We start from the raw sequence: 19,985 nt of genomic DNA, 5'->3' as shown, positions 1-19,985 counted from the left end.
TTCTGGTATTTCTAACAAGCCTTGCTTTGCATTAATTTGAAATCATTCATTCTATCTGCTGCAGAATATAGACTATTTGACTTCATCAAATATTGTACCATTTATGTATTGAAAATATACTACTTTACTTGATTGTTTGTGTCTTGAATTATATATTTTTAAACAACTCACCTTGAAGTAATTATGGGTTCACAGGAAGTTACAAAAAAACCCTACATGGATGTCTACACCCAGTTTCCCCAGTGATAACATCTTGCACACCTACCGTATAGTAACAAGATAAGAAAATCGGCATTAGTATAATGCACAGAGCTTGTTCAAATTTTACTGGTTCTAAGTACTCTCATTTGTGTGTGTGTGTGTGTGTGTGTACAAGTCTGTGCAATGTTATCCCTATGTGGATTCACCACAATCAAGATAAAGAGCTGTTCTACCTTCACAAAGCACTCTTTGCTACCCCTCATCGCCAGGTCCACCCCCTCCCCCCATTTTCTTCCTAATCACTGCCAACTACTGTTGTCCTTTTCTATAACTGGATATTTTGAGAATTTTACATAAATGCAACCATACAGTATGGAACCTTCTGAGATTGGCTTTTTTCACTCAGCACAATCCCCCTGAAATCCATCCACAACATGGGTATCAACACATTAATGCTCATTAATTTCTATGGTTGAGTAGTATTCCATGGTGTGGATGGACCATGGCTTATCTGATGACTTTTTGAAGGACATTTGGATTATTTCTAGTTTGGCCTTTTGTTTTTAATTTTTTAATGTTTATTTATTTTTTGAGAGAGAGTGCGCGCATGTGCACAAGCGGTGGGGGGGTGGGGAGGGTGGGGGGTGGGTGCGAGCATGTGAAGCAGTCTCTGTGCTGAGAGCAGAGAGCTTGATCTGGGGCTTGAACCCACTAAAGGGTTCAAGATCATGACCTAAGCCGAAGTCAGATGCTCAACCAACTGAGCCACCCAGGCGCCCTTCTAGCTCGGTCTTTCAAGAATGAAGCTTATATAGGGGCACCTGGGTGGCTCAGTTTGTGGAGTGTTCGACTTCAGCTCAGGTCACGATCTAGTGGTTTGAGCCCAGAGTTGGCTCTGTGCTGACAGCTCAGAGCCTGGAGCCTGCTTCTGATTCTGTCTCCCTCTCTCTCTCTGCCCCTCCCCACTTGTGCTCTGTCTCTCTGTCTCTCAAAAATAAATAAACGTTAAAAAAAAAAAAAACAAATAAGAAAGCTTATATAAACACTCCCACACAGGTTTTTTGTGTGAACGTAACTCTTCATTTATCTGTGATTAATGCCCAGAGTGTAACTGTGGGCTCGTAGGGTAGTTTATGGTTTTAAGAAGTTTCCAAACTGTTTTCCAGGGTGGCTGTGCCATGTTATTTCCACCAGCAACCAGTGAGTGATCTAACTTCTCTGCACCCTCAGCAGCATTAGCTGTTACCTCTATTTTTTATTTTAACCGTTCTGCTCAGTGTGTCATGATACCTTATTTTGGTTTCCCGTTTCCCTAATGGCTAATGATGCTGAAAATCTTTTCTTGTACACGATTGCCATCTTCTCTGGTGACCTCTATGTGTTGCTCAGTTTCTAACTGGATTCGGTTTTTTCAGTGTTGAGTTGTGAGAGTACTTTATAGACTTGACACTTTAGGTGCAAGTTTTGTCAGATGTATAGTTTGTAAATATTATTTCTACCCGTTTTACGACTCATCCTCTTATCCTCTTCACAGAGCGTTTGGCAGAGCAAAAGTCTTAAATTTTCGTGATCTCCAATCAAATTGTATTTTAATTGCAACATTATTACTTTTAAAAACTTCACTTGATGTAATGTACCCTTTTGATTTGGCCAAAAGTTACTCTTCCTTATTATAAAGCATTTTAAAAAGCACAATTTTTAAAACCCTATAAATTCTATTCAAATTAGCCATCATTAGCATTTTTGGGAATAGACTCAATCTCTCTGCATATATTCATATCCATGTGAAACAGAGAAGTAATTTACAAGAATGACTTTTTTAACTTTTTTAACTTTAAATGACTTTTTTAACTTTAAAAAAACATTAAGTTCATTTTTATTCAAATTCAAAAGACAGGCAACCGAAGTGAAGATATGAGATAGGTTGAGCTTTAGATAAATTTTCATTTGCATTAGGGAATTTGAGTGCAAAGGATCCTAAGTGACCCCTTTACAAATAAGAAAATGGTCATGACCCTTAAACCACATGGGTTTGACTCTGGGTCCACTTACACATGCATTTTTTTATAGTGCACCATTGTAAATGTATTTTCTCTTCCTTATGATTTTCTTTTTTTTTTTTAATGTTTGTTTCTTTTTGAGAGAGAGAGAAAGAGAGAGTGCAAGCAGGAGAGGGGCAGAGAGGGAGGGAGAGAGACAATCCAAAACAGGCTCTGTGCTGTCAGGGCAGAGTCGGACCCAGGGCTTGATCTCACAAACTGCGAGCTTGTGAGCTGAGCGGAAATTAAGAGTTGGATGCTTAACCGACTGAGCCAACCAGGTGCCCCTCTTTCTTATGATTTTCTTAATAACATTCGCTTTTCCCTAGCTTACTTTATTGTAGGAATAGAGTATATAAAACATATAATATTCAGGGGCACCCGGATGGCTCAATCGGTTAAGCGTCCGACTTCGACTCAGGTCGTGATCTCAGGGTTTGTGGGTTTGAGCCCCGCGTCGGGCTCTGTGCTGACAGCTCAGAGCCTGGAGCCTGCTTCCGATTCTGTGTCTCGCTCTCTCTCTGCCCCTCCCCTGCTCACACTCTGTCTCTCTGACTCTCAAAAATAAATAAAGCGTTTAAAAAAATTGAAAACATGTGACATACAAAATGTGTTAATCGACTGTGTATGTTATCACTGAGGCTTCCGATCAACGGTAGGCTATTAGTAGTTCGGGTTTGGGGAGTCCAAAGTCTTATGCAGATCTTTGACTGCTTGGGGGTCAGCACCCCTGCCCCCTGTACTGTTCAAGGGTCAAGTGTATTTTCTTTTGTTATAGATTTCAATTTACTATATCGATTGGCTCCATCCTATGAAGGTAATAATCACCCCTTTTGTATATCCTTCTGTTTCTCTTTCTCCCGAATTCCTATTTTTATCACTTTTGTACAACTGATGACACCTTTCCAGTGGGTACATTCTGTGCTATAACCGTAACACCCACAGGGTGGCAGCTGGCTTCTCTTTTGGCGGCTCCACGGTAGGATCCTATTTTGTGAAAAGGTTGCTCCCGTGACCCCCCACGCGCTGGATGCAGACACGCCAGTGGCTGTGCCAGTTTTTCATCCCTGATCTTCACTTTCAGGGAACCTGTACGCTTCGCGAGCGTGCACGAGAGAGCATGGCCCTCTCCTATAATGTGTGTCTTTCTCTCCGTCTTTTCCAGACCTCAGATCCTCACTCTGTGTCACGCTTTGAGGCCGAGGCTGTCCCTTGAGGAAAGGGAGATCATATTTCTTAAGTACTTCCTGCGGCATTTGTTGATTTTGGTAATCGAGTTACCCCCACCGCCCCATTCTTCCACAGCTCTTTCTTTGGTCGTGATGTCTAGGGGCATGTGTCTTGTATCCCGGGATGGGAAGAATTGTATCAAGAAAGCAGAGGTGGGAAACAGGGGGACGTAGCAAGGCTTCCACAGGCAAGCGTTTTGCTCATTCTCGTGAGGTCTTTTTTTTTTTTTCTCCCAAGCCAGGAATTTAGTTTATTAATTATGCTATTTTTATCTATTCTACCTCATTAATTTATCCCTTCATTTATTTTCATGATGTCCTCCCTTGTATTTTCTTGAGGATTCCTTTGTTGGCTTTGTTTTTCCATTTTTTTGAGATGAGCATTTAATATGTTTATTTTCATTCTTTCATTTTTCCTGGTAAGTGTTCAGTGCTATGGCATCTCTCCTTGTTGCTTTAAATGTGTCCCGCAGATTTGGAAATGCAGTGCTGTGTTATGATTATTTTTGACAGATATTTTGTTATTTCAGTTTGTATTTCTTCTGTCGCCCAAGAGTTGTTTAATAGATTTTTAAATACCCAGGGTAAAGTCTCATTTTCATTTTAGCTTTTATTAATACTTTCCAAATTTATTGCATTGTGGTGAGAACTGTTTCCTGTAATATTTCTACATTATTCAACTTAACTAATGTTTTCCTTGTAGCCTAGCAGACGATCCATTGTTGTGAATGTTTCAAGAGTATGGAACTTTCTCTTAAAGTTGAGTATATATCTATAAGCTCTCCTTGTTGATGACATTGTTTAAGTATTCTGTCTGCTTATATCTTTTTGTCCATTTTATCTGTCTTGGCCAAGAGTGGTCTTTGAATGTCTCCTCTTATCAGCGTGTCACGGGTCTATGACTCTTTGAATCTCTTGTACTTGTCGCATCGTAGGGTGCTTGCTATATTATTTAGGATACGAATATTTCTCAGTGCTTAATCACCTGTGTGAATTACAGCTTTAAGCATTAAAAAGTGCCTTTCTTCATCACATGTAGTGCTTTTAGGCTTGCATTCTACTTTGTGTGATATCTGGATTGCCGCTTCTATCTTCTTATCGTTTCTATATGCCTGGGATACCTTTGTGCGTCCGATATTTACCATTTGGAATCTCTTTGTCTTAGGTCCTCCCTTGTTTACAGCATACACTTGGGTTTTGTCCTGCAAGCTAAGTGGAAAATTGACTTTATTCCTCTGAACCTTTGCCTCTGAGGGTCCCCCTGAAATCTTAATAACATCGCCTCTGTGAAGTTCCTGCAAAGTTCCCCGCAGGGTCTCTGGCATGTGGCATGTGGGCTCTGGGGACAGGGGACAAAGAACACTTACTCAGGAGTACTGTTGCTCTGTTTCCCTGAGCCTTCACCTGAGAGCTAAGGCTTACACATGGGGCTGGGAGTGGCTGTGTGCTGAGATCCTTCTAAGGGCGATTAGCCCCTCCCTCAGTTTGACAAGGGAAACAGGCCACTAATTTTGATCTTTTTATGCTTTTCTACTTGCTTCCTTCCTACCACAGAGCTGGGAATCCAGCGTGGGGAGGGTGGTATTCTTGATGCCTCCCCCCCTCCCTCCATTTCTGTCTCTTTTTCTCCTCCTCTCCACCATCCCTTAGGATTGAAAGTCATCAGGCTGTACATTTTTTTTTTCTCCCGGAAACCCTATCTTTCCTTAGCCCGAGGGCAGCAACCCCAGGGTCTAGACCTCAGAGGAGAAAGAAGTATCTTTTTTGTATACTGGGAGAAACTCTCTCACCAGGTTGCTCTAGGCACGCATTCTTTAAATGGTCAAGTAATTTAAAAACTCCTCTTTTGACAAAGCCTGGTTTGCAACTCAGTTGCCCTGCTGACAACTCAAGCAAAGATCTAATTTGACAGTTAAAGCTGAAAAATGACTTCCTGGATATAGAAGCCGGTATCTGCTCTTTCCCGAAGCACCGAAACACTTTATTTCAAAGGACAGTGAGCTTCGCCAGCGCTTGGAAATGTGTAGAAAAAACGGTGCGATTATCTCCGTGGCAGGTGTAGTCGAGGGGCGCTGTGGACACTCTCCGTCCTGCTGCGGCTACTTAAATCGTCTGTGCATCAGTAGGTCCCTTTTTACCCTGTCACAGTGTTTGGGATCGCCACCATTTTTGTCCAAGTGTTCAGAGAGGTCCGGGTTTCCAGGAAAAATTGTTAAAATGTGAGACAGCTAAGCGCTGTGGTGAGAGATTGGTGGCTAGCTGTACTAGTGAATGGCTTTGTGTTGGCCGCTGATTCATCCAGAAGAAGTGAAGGTTCGGCCACTGTTGCATCATCTCTAATGCGAAGAGACGACGTGGGGTTGTGGAGGCTCTCCTCGAAAGATGAGGAAAACAGGATTGAGTGTGTGAATCACATCTGGCATCAAAGTCAAGGCTCAAATGCATCATTCGGAGTCTTCCTTTTTGAAGCTAAACTTGGCATCCGTACCCGGGGATCGGGTGGAACTCTTATGTCTAGTGCATGGAGGAGAGTGGAGTGACAGCGTGTTTTCCAACCAACACTCCTGGCTTTTCACAAACTCTGCATATGCAAATCTCTAATGATACTGTACCTACAGATGATGAAAGTTTAGGAAGAGAATCAGGAAAACCACTTAATTATTTCCACTTTACTTTTTCTTTTAATATGAAATTTATTGCCAAATCGGTTTCCATACAGCACCCGGGGCTCATCCCAACAGGTGCCCTCCTCCATGCCCATCACCCACCCTCCCCTCCCTCCCACCCCCCATCAACCCTCAGTTTGTTCTCAGTTTTTAAGAGTCTCTTATGCTTTGGCTCCCTCCCTCTCGAATTTACTTTTTTAATGTTTATTTTTGAGAGACAGAGACAGAGCGTGAGCAGGAGAGGGGCAGAGAGAGAGGGAGACACAGAATCCGAAGCAGGCTCCAGGCTCTGAGCTGTCAGCACAGAGTCGGATGTGGGCTTGAACTCACGGACCATGAGTTTGTTTGTTTGTTTGTTTGTTTGTTTATTGTGTGTGTGTATGTGTGATTGAGAGAGAGAGAGAGAGAGAGAGAGAGAGAGAGAGAATCCCAAGCAGTCTCCGTGCTGTCAGGGCAGAGCCTGATGCAGGGCTCAATCTCACGAACTGTGAGATCGTGACCTGAGCTGAAATCAAGAGTCAGCTGCTTAACCGACTGAGCCATGCAGGTGCCCCTGAACCAAATCTTTAGATTGGGCACTTCAATTGTTTTAAGCAGCTACCTGAGAGGTCATCAGGGTATGGACATCATGATCACAAGACTCAAAGTTCTGGAATTTCTGAAGATGAAATAAGCAGACAATCAACGCACAGCCCCACATAGTTTAGCTTGTTAACACCCATAGAAAGAACTTTTTCCCCCCTCTTTTCTTTGACTCCTAGAACTGCCCCTTCCTTTGCCTCATTAAAACCACTTACTTTGGGGCGCCCGGGTGGTGCAGTCGTTAAGCGTCCGACTTCAGCCAGGTCACGATCTCGCGGTCCGGGAGTTCGAGCCCCGCGTCAGGCTCTGGGCTGATGGCTCAGAGCCTGGAGCCTGTTTCCGATTCTGTGTCTCCCTCTCTCTCTGCCCCTCCCCCGTTCATGCTCTGTCTCTCTCTGTCCCAAAAATAAATAAACGTTGAAAAAAAAAATTAAAAAAAAAAACCAACCACTTACTTTTACCCTACAAGCGGGAGCCCTACCTGGGTAGCTTCCTGCACCCACACCCCCCGGATTATAACTCTTTAATCCCAAACACACCCTGTCTTGCATCTCCTCAGGCTTTATCCTCGGGCTGATGGGACAACGTGACTGGGGGTGATTCAGTAACTTGTCCCAGTTCAGATGTCAACCCCCAATCCCACGACTGGGGCAACACTACTTTGGCAGGGTTTTTAAAGCACCATTAATTCAGTCACTAACTTAAAGTTGGAGGGTTCAGACAAAGGCTGTATTGTTTCAAGGTAAAATATATTTCAAAAAATCAATGTGTTTTGTTCCCCCCAACATACAGAGTTTGTTAAATTATTTGTGAGAACTCACAGGGACAGATTTCTAAGGCAACCAGTGACTGCATTAGAGGAGTTAGGCATTTGAAATAATAACCATTTACTTTTGATGCCCAGTAATTCAGAAATGATAGGAGGTGATACTGAGTGGCACATTCTGGGCGAGTGCATCCTTTCCATGTATTCATTCATGGGAGCTCTATTGCTAGCTGTAGTTTCCAGATGAGAAAACTGGGGTTCAAAGGAGGGCAAAAGATTCGGGAAAAATCGTAATTGAGGAGGTGGAACCCAAAGTCATCTCATTCTAAAAACACTCGTGCTTAAATATTGCTTGTCTGGACTCTCTTCCATTCATCGTCCAGAGTGATCTTGCAAAACAATGAAAATATGACCCTATTATTTCACTGGTACCTTACCCTTCAAAGGCTTCCCATTTCCCTTGAAATTCCCAGCCCTTTTACTGAGCTATGTCTGTTTTCCTCTTCAGCCTCCCGAAGGCGCCCCTCCCCTCATCCTACCCTCTAGCCATGGTGTATTTTTTAGTTATTTCACATTCTTTCCTCCCTCTTCCTAGAATATTCCACATTCTTCAATCCCTTTTACTCTTTACTTGACCAACTCCTATTTATGTGACCGGTCTCAGCTAACTCTTTATTCACTCCTGGGGCCTTTTTGAAATCTACACTTGTTTTGAAAGTCTCACACAATACTTATACTCCCCTCTCATGATATATAATACATATATATGCATATGATATATAATATATATATAACTCCCCCTTCAATATATAATACATAACAATATAATAATCTATAACGGCATATATTATAATGATTAGGCTTGTTTAATAATTGTGTTCTTCATGATACTGAAGATTCATTTCGGGCAGGGTCAATGTCTATCTTGTGGTCACTAATTTTTTTTTTTTTTTAATTTTTTTTTCAACGTTTATTTATTTATTTATTTTTTTGGGACAGAGAGAGACAGAGCATGAACGGGGGAGGGGCAGAGAGAGAGGGAGACACAGAATCGGAAACAGGCTCCAGGCTCCGAGCCATCAGCCCAGAGCCTGACGCGGGGCTCGAACCCACGGACCGTGAGATCGTGACCTGGCTGAAGTCGGATGCTTAACCGACTGTGCCACCCAGGCGCCCCTAGATTTCTGCATGCCTGCTACAGCACCAGACTATATAAATATGTCTTGAGTGGTTTAATCAGATACTAGTCTGATATCAGTGCTAATTAGCGTTGAATATTTAGATGCAGGTAAGGATCAAATATACCAAATAAATGTGAACCTCGACATGAATGTGCTAAAGTAAGACTATCCCATTCGATTCTGCCTTCTTAGTGCCCACCACGATAACAATGAACAGTAATGGATGCTAGATTAAATATTTTTGGATGAATTTATGAACACGTAAATGGTCGAGCATAACTTAGCCAACGTGTGCATAAATATTTTCTTGGGCAAACTGGTAATGATCATTAGAATCCTAGAATCTTTGCAGCTAAAGACAAAATGAGAGAAGAGATGTAAAAGTATCATTAAAATGCTTGAAAGATGTAAAATAATAATTGTTTATGGGAGAATACAGAGAGCCATATTAAATATTAGATAACATTTGCCCAATAAACCTGTGTTTTATCTGCTATATCAATTGCTATCGCAAAAATATCTGCAGAGAATAAGTTTCATCTCTTTTCATATTCAAGTTTATATTCTTGCTGGTTCAGCTTCTTATTTTATGGTCTTTCCTGGGAGTGTTTCCTTGAGATGCTACAGATTATATTTAAAGTTTGACTTGCACTAGTAATTTCTACATACTGGTATTATTAAATAATCTTTATGAATATTAGCTTTCCTTAAAATCAGGGGAGGATTGATTGAACTCATCTGAGAAGAGCTTGGGTAGAGCACTGAAAGAAGCAGAAGTCATTGTACAGTGCATCTGGTAGGCAGAATATTGAAGACAAAAAACCGAACTCTGCTATTGAGTTGAAGCCACCGTAGCTCAATGTATGTGCAATATTTTTATATCGGCATCATACTACCTTTGATTAAAGCTTTTGCACGTTCATATGTTTGATTCCTTTTATTATCTGGTAATGTAGTACCTACCTACAGTGGAATATTATTTACCCTTTCAGTGGAAGGGTAATAAAAAGGAAGGCAACTCACACATGCCGCAACAAGGATGAACCTTGAGTACGTTATGGAGGTGAAATAAACCAGCCGCAAAAATACAAATACGTTATGGTTCCAGTTACGGAAGATAGCCGGAGGAGTCAAATTCACGGAATCAGAGAGCAGAATGGTAGTTGTCAGGGGCTTCTGGGGAGGAGGAATGGGGAGGTTTTATTTATTTATTTTTTACTGGCTCTAGAGTTTTGGTTTCCTAAGATAAAAACATTCCGGAGATGGGTTGCACAGCAATGTGAATACCTATGACAGTATTGCGCTGTGTACCGTAGAAATGGCTAAGGTGCTACATTTTATGTTCTGTATTTTTTTTGGCATGATAAGATATACAAGGTAAGTAAAAAGTAGGCTGGATATTTTTAAGCTCTCTAGAAGAGATGCAAAGATAGCCCATAATCGCCATTTAGAATTGTTTAACATACGTGGTTTCCTTTGGAGCAAATGATTTTTATGGTTTCCTTTGTGATCACGCTGTCGAGATGAGATGTACCTTTCTTCAAGTGTGTATTGCAAATATTGGTTTTTCCAATCTGGGCTTTTGCTTTACCAACTCTATAGGACTTTGAAATGTGATAAAACCAAGACTTATTGATACTTTATGTAAAGGAAGAATCGGCCTAAGAAGAACTCTGTTCCCAACTTGTTCTTCTTTTAACGAATCCTCGTAAGGTATCTTCATGACCAGGAGGAAAGGGTCTTGTTGTAGGGATGCTGACATAGAGAGCAGGTGACAGGTAATCTTAATCCTCGTGTTAACTACCTGCCTCTGCCCCCTGCCACCGGCCTCTTTCTCCCCCATGGCCTCTTCCATGTTCCCAAAGTTACAAGATCAGTACCATTTTAGGATCTTTGTCTCGCACATAGCTATCTACTTAGAGAGCCGTGGAGATTTTTCCGTTTGATGCTATTATGAGCACTTTGGCACCACATACACTTCTGTGTATATTTTTGCTTAAGGAAAAATCCCCAGTCTGGGCAAAGGATATACATGCAACGTTCAGATTCCTACTGCCTCTTTCCTCCTAAGAAGGATTTACATTTCCGTAAGTATATACGAATTAAGTCCATTGTCCCACAAGCACCTCAACTAAAGGTATTATTAATCTCGAAACATTTGGCAATCCTAGATGTATAAATGACATCTCCTTATTGTTTCAACTTGAATGTCTTTGTCTAATGATGACTGACAACTGATGCTTACTTTCCTATTTTTCTTTAGGGCGTTCATACTTTTCTTATTGATTTGTAAGAAGTATTTGCGACTCAAATGTGCCGCCCCTCTGTCAGACGTCTTGCAAACATTTCTCTGGAGTTCCATTTGTCCTACAGCTTTCTCATGGGATTGTCTGTCAAACAGAAATTTACATTTTTATGTGCTTAGTTCTATCAATCACTTCCCTTGTGGAGTCTTACCTTGGTGTCATGGTGAGAAAGATTTTTCTTAACCAAAGATGGCTGTGCCCCTATAGTTTCCTATTTTTTTTTCCTATACTAAAATACTTGTATATTTTATTTTGGTACTATTTTTAAAAATAACCTGGTGCTGTTAGGGAACCAGGCTGGAACGCTGGTGGAAAAACTAAGCAGCCCTCGGAGACTTTGGTGGATCGGAGATTTATTTAACACCGGTGGGCTCAGAGGAGATGGTTTCTCCAAAGATCTGAGGACAGAATGCAAGAGGGAAGGGTGATTTATAGTTGTCAGCCTCCATGTTTGGGGGGGGGAGCAGTTTTGCGCACGCGGCAAACAGGGCAAGAAGAACCCAGAAGAGGGGTCTCCAAGCCAGAGACTAGAGCTTGTCTTAGTCCCATCGGCCATCTTTGGCGCAGTATTTTATTTATTCCTCCAACAGGGCTACAAAGCGAAGCTTGGATACACATGGCACGACCAGTTTCTCCTATTGCAGGTGGATTTTGTTCCCAGTGGATCCAGTTACTGAGTTTCAAATGTCAGGATTGTCCTGGGCTTGTTCGAGAAAAATCCGTCTACCTACTTTTCATGGCCGCAGCGGTGGGTGTGAAGACAGAGAGGCAGGGGCTAATTTCCACGTCTCTCGTGTATAGGAAATTGTTCTGCCTCCAGAGCTTCTCCACGTTTTGTCTCACTTTTATATTTCATTGATTGCAGTGGGATTTTGGAAGCCCAGATCCATGGGTCCATTCAGTACCTTTTCCTTCTTTCACATTGTGCTGTGGATGACTGTTCAGCAAATCATTCTTGTAGTACCTACCGGGTCCCTCTTCCACCGGCTTTCAAGAATAGCTCCCTTTACCAGCAAGCGTGAGTGAGGTAGAGAGAGCACACAAATTTCGTCCACTGGCCTCTGTTACCTGAAGGCTCTTCCTTAGGCCACTAGGTGCGTGTCAAACCAGAAGCCTGCCCCTCAGGCCATTGCTTCATTGTACTCAAATGAGCCTCTTCCACTTAAAATCTGCATAGAATCAGCTGTCTCTGAGCTGGGCCCGGGGCACAAGAGTAGGAGGGCGCACAGCTTTATAAGAGCCATGTCTTAGATGACTACAGTGTTGATCTCAGTAGACATACCCTACTGGTTTTCAAAGCTAGATGTTTCAGGGGGTTCATCTCTCAGGCGCACATCTTAAAAGTTTGGGTGCCCAGTGTGGGGTTCAAACCCTTCACTCATCAGGGGGAAGCTCTAGGTTTTGAATTCCTTCCCAATTGTAGGTTGCCATGTCAGGAGTGGGGTCTATGTGGAGAGATTGTGTCCCAGTGATGTGGTTTTCTTCTAGTTTGTTGAAGTTATAGTCATTGCTTAGCTGGCCTCTAGTTTGGTTTGGTTTTGTTTTCTTCCTTCAAAGGAAATTGTTCCGTATGTAGCTGTAGACTTAATATGTCCACGGAAGGAGGTGAGTTTGGGATCTTCCTGTGTCGCCATCTTGACCCAACACCTCCACCCATTCGCTTTGTGTCTTTGGGGATTTATCTACAAAATTTTAATAAAGGAATTATAGAATATTTTACTCTTAGTGTCTGGCTTCTTCCCACTTAGCATAATGTTTTTGAGAGTTATCCAAATTATTATGTATATCAATACTTCATTCCTTTTTGTGGCCGAATACTATTTCTTTGTAAGTGTATATCGTAATTTGTTTATCCATTTCTCCATTCATGCACATTTAGGTTCTTTACACCTTTTGGCGATTGTAAATAGTTTGCTACGGTCTCTGCATTTTTTAAAGATACAGTTCCCTTAAAAACTTTGGGGACCTCCCATGTGTCACTGTAATACACTGCATTAGACAAAATATGTAGCCAAATTGCTTTTTAAAAAATTTTTTTAAGGATTATTTATTTTTGAGAGACAGAGTGCTAGTGGGAGAGGGGCAGAGAGAGAGGGAGACACAGACTCTGAAGCAGGCTCCAGGCTCTGAGCTGTCAACACAGAGCCTGATGCGGGGCTCGAACTCACGAACCACGAGATCATGACCTGAACCGAAGTTGACGCTTAACCGACTGAGCCACCCACGTGCCCTGACATAGCCAAATTTCCTTATGAAAGAAGACCTTATTTACCTTTAGCCACAAGTGATATTAATTTGGGACAATAAATGTAAGATTCTTAGGAGCCATCTTGAAAAGCCAAATTGAGGGGCGCCCGGGTGGCTCAGTGGGTTAAAGGGCCGACTTCAGCTCAGGTCATGATCTTGTGGTCCGTGAGTTCGAGCCCCGTGTCGGGCTCTGTGCTGACAGCTCAGAGCCTGGAGCCTGTTTCGGATTCTCTGTCTCCCTCTTTCTCTGACCCTCTCCTGTTCATGCTCTCTCTCTCTCTGTCTCAAAAATAAATAAATGTTAAAAAAAATTAAAAAAAAAAAGAAAAGCCAAATTGATATGCAGCATTTCATGTTCTGCCAGTATATAACCTGGATCCCTGTTGTAAAGCTTTCTGTAGCTCTTTCCTTCACCTTCTCATCCACAATTCCCTTAAGATCCTTTGGGCTTTTGTCTACTGCTTGGTCCCAAGACATTACCATACAGCTTTGGTGTTTTATGGCAACACCCTAATTCTAGATACCAAATTCTGTCCCAGAATCTACTACTATATAACAAACTACCCCAAAATTTAATGGATTAAGATATTAATCACATTACTACATCTAATGATTTTGAGAGTCAGAAATTCAGAGAGAGCTTAGGTGATTATCCTCCTCTACAAGGGACAAGTTGAAGTCACCTGGTGGCATTCAGCTGTTGGCCAATCTGTTCTTAGTGGTTGGAATTGTGCAACCATAACCACTTTCTAATCCTGATGTTTTCGGTTCCCCCAAAAGAAAAGGCATTCCTATTCCCCTCTGCTTCCAGCTGCTGGGCACCACTAATTTACTTCCTATAATACGGATTTACCCATTCTGGACATTTCATATACAGTCGGACCTTCATTTGTGGGCATAACTTGTTCCAGAAACATGCTTGTACTCCAAAGTACTTGTATATCGAAGAGAATTTCAAGAACCACTGGCTCAGTTATGATCACGTACGTTCCTGTACGATCACATACGGTCTGAGTACATTCAGCCTCACATACCGCTCATATTGCAATACATCACTTGTTTATTATGTTAAAATCTTTAGAGACGTTTTCTTGTCTTGCAGAACACTCCCAGAAGAAGTTACCAGCAATCCAAGGTTTTACCGTATAGGGAAGGATACCATTATGGTTTACTTCCATAATTTCAATCCCTTCACATGTATTGAGGCTCGTTTTATAGTCCAGCTGTTACTAACCCCAAATTTGGCTACCCATCCCTCAATATTGAGGCCAATACTCAAGAGGTGAGTTTTGATTGAAAAGGCATAGGAGCTTTATTCAGGAGGCTGGCCACTTGGGGAGAAGGCAGACTATTGTCCAAAAGCCATTTCTGCCTAGCCCAGAGATATGAAGGGGTTTAATCAGTGAAGGGAGTTCAGTGGCCTGTGACATTTCTTGATTACAGGCAGACTCAATGATGCCAGCTACAAAGTTATCTCAGTGCTCTGGGGTTTTGCAAGAAGTCCTAGTTCCTTGGTGCCTGGGGGTGGGGCAGCGCATAGATTTGGTTCCTCGGTAACTGGGGGAGGTTGTGAAAGATAGTCTGGTTCTTTGGGACCCAGGAGAGGTTGTGTGAGAGAGCCTGGTAACTAGCAGAAGTGCTCTGTTCTCTCTAGGAAAGAATGCATGATCTATAGGTATACAAAGAAAGGTTAAATTCATCGATCACATAGGCTCAGAGTGCTCGCTAAAGTATAAAGACTACTAGGTTGGCAAGAGGGGCCAAGGCAGTGGCTTCAATTCCCCACTGTCAATCTCATCATTCCATATCTGTGGAATTAGGGGCAAAGGTCCATCTTCTGTGTCCACTTTCTGCTGATCAGGGACAATGTAGGGAGTTTGGAATGGAAGGACTCTTACACAGTTGGAGACTCTTGTTTCCAGCTTTTCCACTGAAGGGGGGCATCTCCAAGCTAGTATGAATAGTGCCAGCTCCTGCTTGACAAGATGCGAAAAATCAAACAACAACCAATGAGAACAAGAAACATAGCAATGCTTAATATTGTATACTTCCATTTGGATGGTATTGAATTTAGCCAATTGCTAAAGGTATCTACAGTTAGGGCATCTATAGCTATGATGTGTTTACCTAAATCTTTCATCACTTCAGTTATATTTTTTGAGTAATTTGGGACATATACACAGCACTGTTTTATGGGATATGCAAGTTCTGTGAAATGGGCAGGACACATGAATAGACACTTTTCCAAAGAAGAATCCAGATGGCCAACAGACACATGAAAGATGCTCAACATCACTCCTCATCAGGGAAATACAAATCAAAGCCACACTGAGATATCACCTCACACCAGACAGAGTGGCTAAAATGAACAAGCAAGCTTGATAATAAATTATATTAACAAGAGTTTCAAGTTCCCAAAGATTAAAAAAAAAATTTAATGTTTATTTATTTTTGAGAGAGAGGGAGAGAGAGAGAGAGAGAGAGAAAGCTCAAGCTGTGGAGGGGCAGAGAGAAAGGGAGACACAGAATCTGAAGCAGGTTCCAGGCTCCACACTCCACACTGTCGGCATGGAGCCCGATGCAGGGCTTGAACCCACAGACCGTGAGATCATGACCTGAGCTGAAACTACGAGTTGGACACTTAACCGACAGACCCACCCCGGGCGCCCCTCAAAGATGTTAAAAGCGGTCCCAGCAATTACTCATGAGAACTCTATGAGACAAAATTAATCATTGTAAGCCATCTTTTGCCAGCAAAATTACAACAGAAATAACATGAGCTTATTTGACCTTTCGCAAACCTTGGTAGAATAAAGATGTTTATATTGAGAGTGAATCACTCTAAAAACACGTCTGATTTAATGAACCCAACCGACTCAAATTAGCTTCGATACCAAATATGCTACACCTGTGTCCCCCGAAAGTCGATCAATTTGTTCCCTGAAGTCAGTTTTCCGGAGGGCTCCTGTGGGGAAATCTCAAGTGGGCAGTTTCAATCCAGGGGAGCCCCTGGGCCCCTCGTGCTGATTTGGGAGGCCTTCGGTTTGAACCTCCCCAGGAGGGGGCCTAACGGCTTGAGGTGCTTGGAGCTCCTTGACATAGAGGAGAGGAGGAGCCTGTGGTGCCTGAGGACCCAGCCCAGGACGGCACTGGAGCTGGTTATGGGAGCCTCGGCCTTGGCCTTGCGGGAACCAGCGGAGGGGGAGGGGAGGCAGAGCTGGCAGGGTGTTGCCAGCAAGAGTGGAGGTGGATTTAAAAAGTTTCAACGAGGGGCGCCTGGTGGCGCAGTCGGTTGAGCGTCCGACTTCGTCTCAGGTCATGATCTCATGGTCTGTGAGTTCAAGCCTCGCGTCGGGCTCTGTGCTGACAGCTCAGAGCCTGGAGCCTGCTTCCGATGCTGTGTCTCCCTCTCTCTCTGCCCCTCCCCATTCATGCTCTGTCTCTCTCTGTCCGAAAAATAAACAAACGTTGAAAAAAAATAATAATAAAAAATAAAAAAAATAAAAAGTTCGAACGACACCCTTCCCTTATCTCTGTCTCCTGCCTCTCCCTCCTGCAGAACAGGTTTTTTTTTTCTCGGACTCTTTTTATGTCTTTGCACCACGTAATTTTGGCAGAGACAGAGAAAGAGAGAGTGCCGGCCGGGGAGGGGCAGAGAGAAAGGGAGACAGAGGATCTGTAGCGGGGTGTGCACCGAGAGTGGAGCCCGATGTGGGGCTCGAACTCAGGAACCACGAGACCATGACCTGAGCCGAAGGTGGATGCTTACCCGACTGAGGCACCCAGGCGCCCAAAACGTGTCCTTTTTCAAAGTTTATTTATTTATTTATTGAGAGAGTGGGGGGAGGGGCAGAGAGAGATGGAGATGGAGAATCCCAGGCAGACTCTTCGATTTCGGCACAGAGCGCGACGTGGGGCTCAGACTTACAAACTGAACTGTAAGGCCATGATCTGGGCTGAAATCAAGGGTTGGCCGCTTAGCTGACTGAGCCACCCGGGTGCCCCTATTTAAAATATGTCCTAACGGGCTTTCTTTGGGAACAGAAGGAGTAGTCCCCATCTTCCTAGGCGAAAGTTCGGGAAGAACCCAGGAGAAACAAAATCATAACAAGATGAATCTGTTACCATTTGTTCTTCCCCCAAATTGAGGGGCTCATTGATCTACATAGGCCAGGCTGTGTTACAGTAAAAACGCTATCCTATTCTCAATTGTGAGCTTCTGGTTATATTCTTTCCATTTATTCAAAATACGACCCAGTGGGCTGTTGGTGAGACAGAGGTAGAACCTCCCGTTGTACAAAAATTTAACACAACGCCACCCACCCCCACCCAAACAGATCTGTTCCAGATGCCAAATAGAGTGACCATTATTCAGGTCCCTTTTAGTTTCTCCCCAAATCCATGCCTTTCTAATGGGAAAAAGTAAGAGCAACAAAACAGAAGCACCCAGTGCTCTACAAATGAGAAACATGCAGGGGCGCGTTGGGCACTCTGAGGGACTTACTCCGTCCGGAAGCTCATGGGCTTTCCCAAGTCCTCCTTTCCTTGTCACCGAAACCAAGATGCCAGACTGGCAGTTGGTGTAGGTAGCTTAGGAATCATCAGGGAGACTCTCTGAGACCAAAACAGTGTTGGCAGCTGCGGGACTGGTCAGTCCTCCCAGGCTCCCTTCCAGGGCCAACCAGCATGGAGCAGCGGGTCTCCCTTGACCATCAGAATGACTAGCCCTGGAAGCAAAGAGTCAGCCCTGGCACGCTGCAGGTCCCGCAGTTTTGCCCATCCACGCGTGGCGTGGTAGCTCTCCTGGCTCATTTGCCAAATTTGTTACCAAAACCCAAGTTCAGCTCACTCTGAAGGCCAATTCTCAAGAGCCAAGTTTTGACGAGAAAGGAACATGAGCTTGATTCAGGAGACTAGCCATCTGAGAAGGCAGACTCTTATTCCCAGGTCAACTCCACCATTCCTGTCTGGCCCAGGGACTTTTTTTTTTTTTAATGTTTATTTATTTATTTTGAGACAGAGCGCGAGAGAGAGAGCACTCGGGTACATGAGCAAGAGAAGGCAGAGAGAGAGAGGGAGAGGGAGAGAATCCTAAACAGTTTCTGCACTGTCAACACAGAGCCCAGTGCAGGGCTTGCACTCATGACGGTGAGATCATGACCTGAGCCGAAACCAAGAGTCGGGTGCTTCATTGACTGAGCCACCCAGGTGCCCCTGGCCCAGAGACTCTTAAAGCCACTTAATCAGTTATGGAAGTGCTGTGGTCTGCGACCTTTCTTGATTTCGTGCAGATTCAAGTATGCCAGCTACAGAGTTATCTCCATGCTTGGAGGTTGTGCAAGAGGTTCTGGTTTCTTGGTGCCCAAGGGAGGTTGTGCAAGAAAGCCCGATGATGTGCAAAAGTGCTCTGGTCTCTCTAGGACAGAATGCATGGTCTGTAGTTATGCAAAGAAAGGTTTAGTTCATTGATCAGGCAGTCCAAGAAAAGTTTGTACACTACTGGGTTGGCCAGAGGGGCTGAGGAGGCTTCATAACATATGGTGTATCCTGGAGAATGTTCCATGTGCCCTTGAGAAGAATTCGTGTTCCGGTGCTTGTTGTTGGGGGCGTGCTCTACCTTGAGACTAGTTGCTTTACAGTGTCGATTGAAGTATTCTACTTCCTATTTGGTATTTAGTCTAGTTGCTCTATTCATTATTGTAAGTGCTATGTTAAAGTCTCCCATATTATTGCTGAATTGTCCATTTCTCTCGTCAGTCTGTCAGCTTTTTCTCCATGTATTTTGTATCTTATTGTGGGTTTCATTTGCATTTCTCTAATGGCTAACGATATGGAGCATCGTTTTCACATTTTATCCATATTTTTCAAATTACCCAAGAGTAACATGGATTCCTTTCGTAATTGGAAAAAAAAATATTTTGTAAAAATAGATTCAGTGACTTCTCTAATAATGGCTACAGTTTTAGACTTGCAAATACAATTCTGACATGTTATCTGCCCAATAGCAAGTACCTAATAGTATTTGACAAAGTAAGTTTTACTTCTATTATTTTATTTCCAGCATGTTAAATTTATTCTCCCTTAGAAGTACGTAAATTTTATTTTATTTTTATTTATTTATTTATTTATTTTAACGTTTATTTATTTTTGAGACAGAGAGAGACAGAGCATGAACAGGGGAGGGGCAGAGAGGGAGACACAGAATCCGAAACAGGCTCCAGGCTCTGAGCTGTCAGCACAGAGCCCGACGCGGGGCTCGAACTCATGGACTGTGAGATCATGACCTGAGCCGAAGTCTGACGCTTAACCGACCAAGCCACCCAGGCGCCCCAGAAGTACATAAATTTTAAATGGCTAACTTATATGAGGTTGAAAACATTAAATATGATTACCTATATGAACCATTGTTTCAAAAATAATATATATTAGGTCAGTTCAGCAAGAGAACTGAAACACTCAACATAAAAAGGATTTAAATATTCTTTACCCAAATCATATGCTGAGTTTATCTGACAGTTTTCTCAAAAAGGTATAGTGAAATCTGACACAGGACACTCCAGAAATTTGAATTCTACACTCAGTGATGAGAAAAAGCAAAGATTTTATACTTCGTATGTTTATTTGACTATGCAAAAAGTAATTTTTAGCATTAAAGTTTTTGAAGAAATGCTTCCAAAATTTTAATTTTTCTTCCAAAAATATCCCAGGAAGATAGGCCCCTCCCCAGAATTTCCTTTGTTTATGAGGAGCTTTTGTCACTTTAAACAA

At 42.8% G+C, this 19,985-nt stretch overlaps 1 pseudogene; it reads right to left on the bottom strand.

The window, feature by feature from the left end:
• The window catches only part of LOC122466875, a 192,439-nt pseudogene that overhangs the window by 12,642 nt on the left and 159,812 nt on the right, over positions 1-19,985 (bottom strand).

This window comes from Prionailurus bengalensis, chromosome A1 (assembly GCF_016509475.1).
Source record: "Prionailurus bengalensis isolate Pbe53 chromosome A1, Fcat_Pben_1.1_paternal_pri, whole genome shotgun sequence".
Classification (NCBI taxonomy): Eukaryota; Metazoa; Chordata; class Mammalia; order Carnivora; family Felidae; genus Prionailurus; species Prionailurus bengalensis.
Note: the sequence above shows the minus strand (reverse complement) of the source record. Positions and strands in the feature narration are given on the sequence as shown.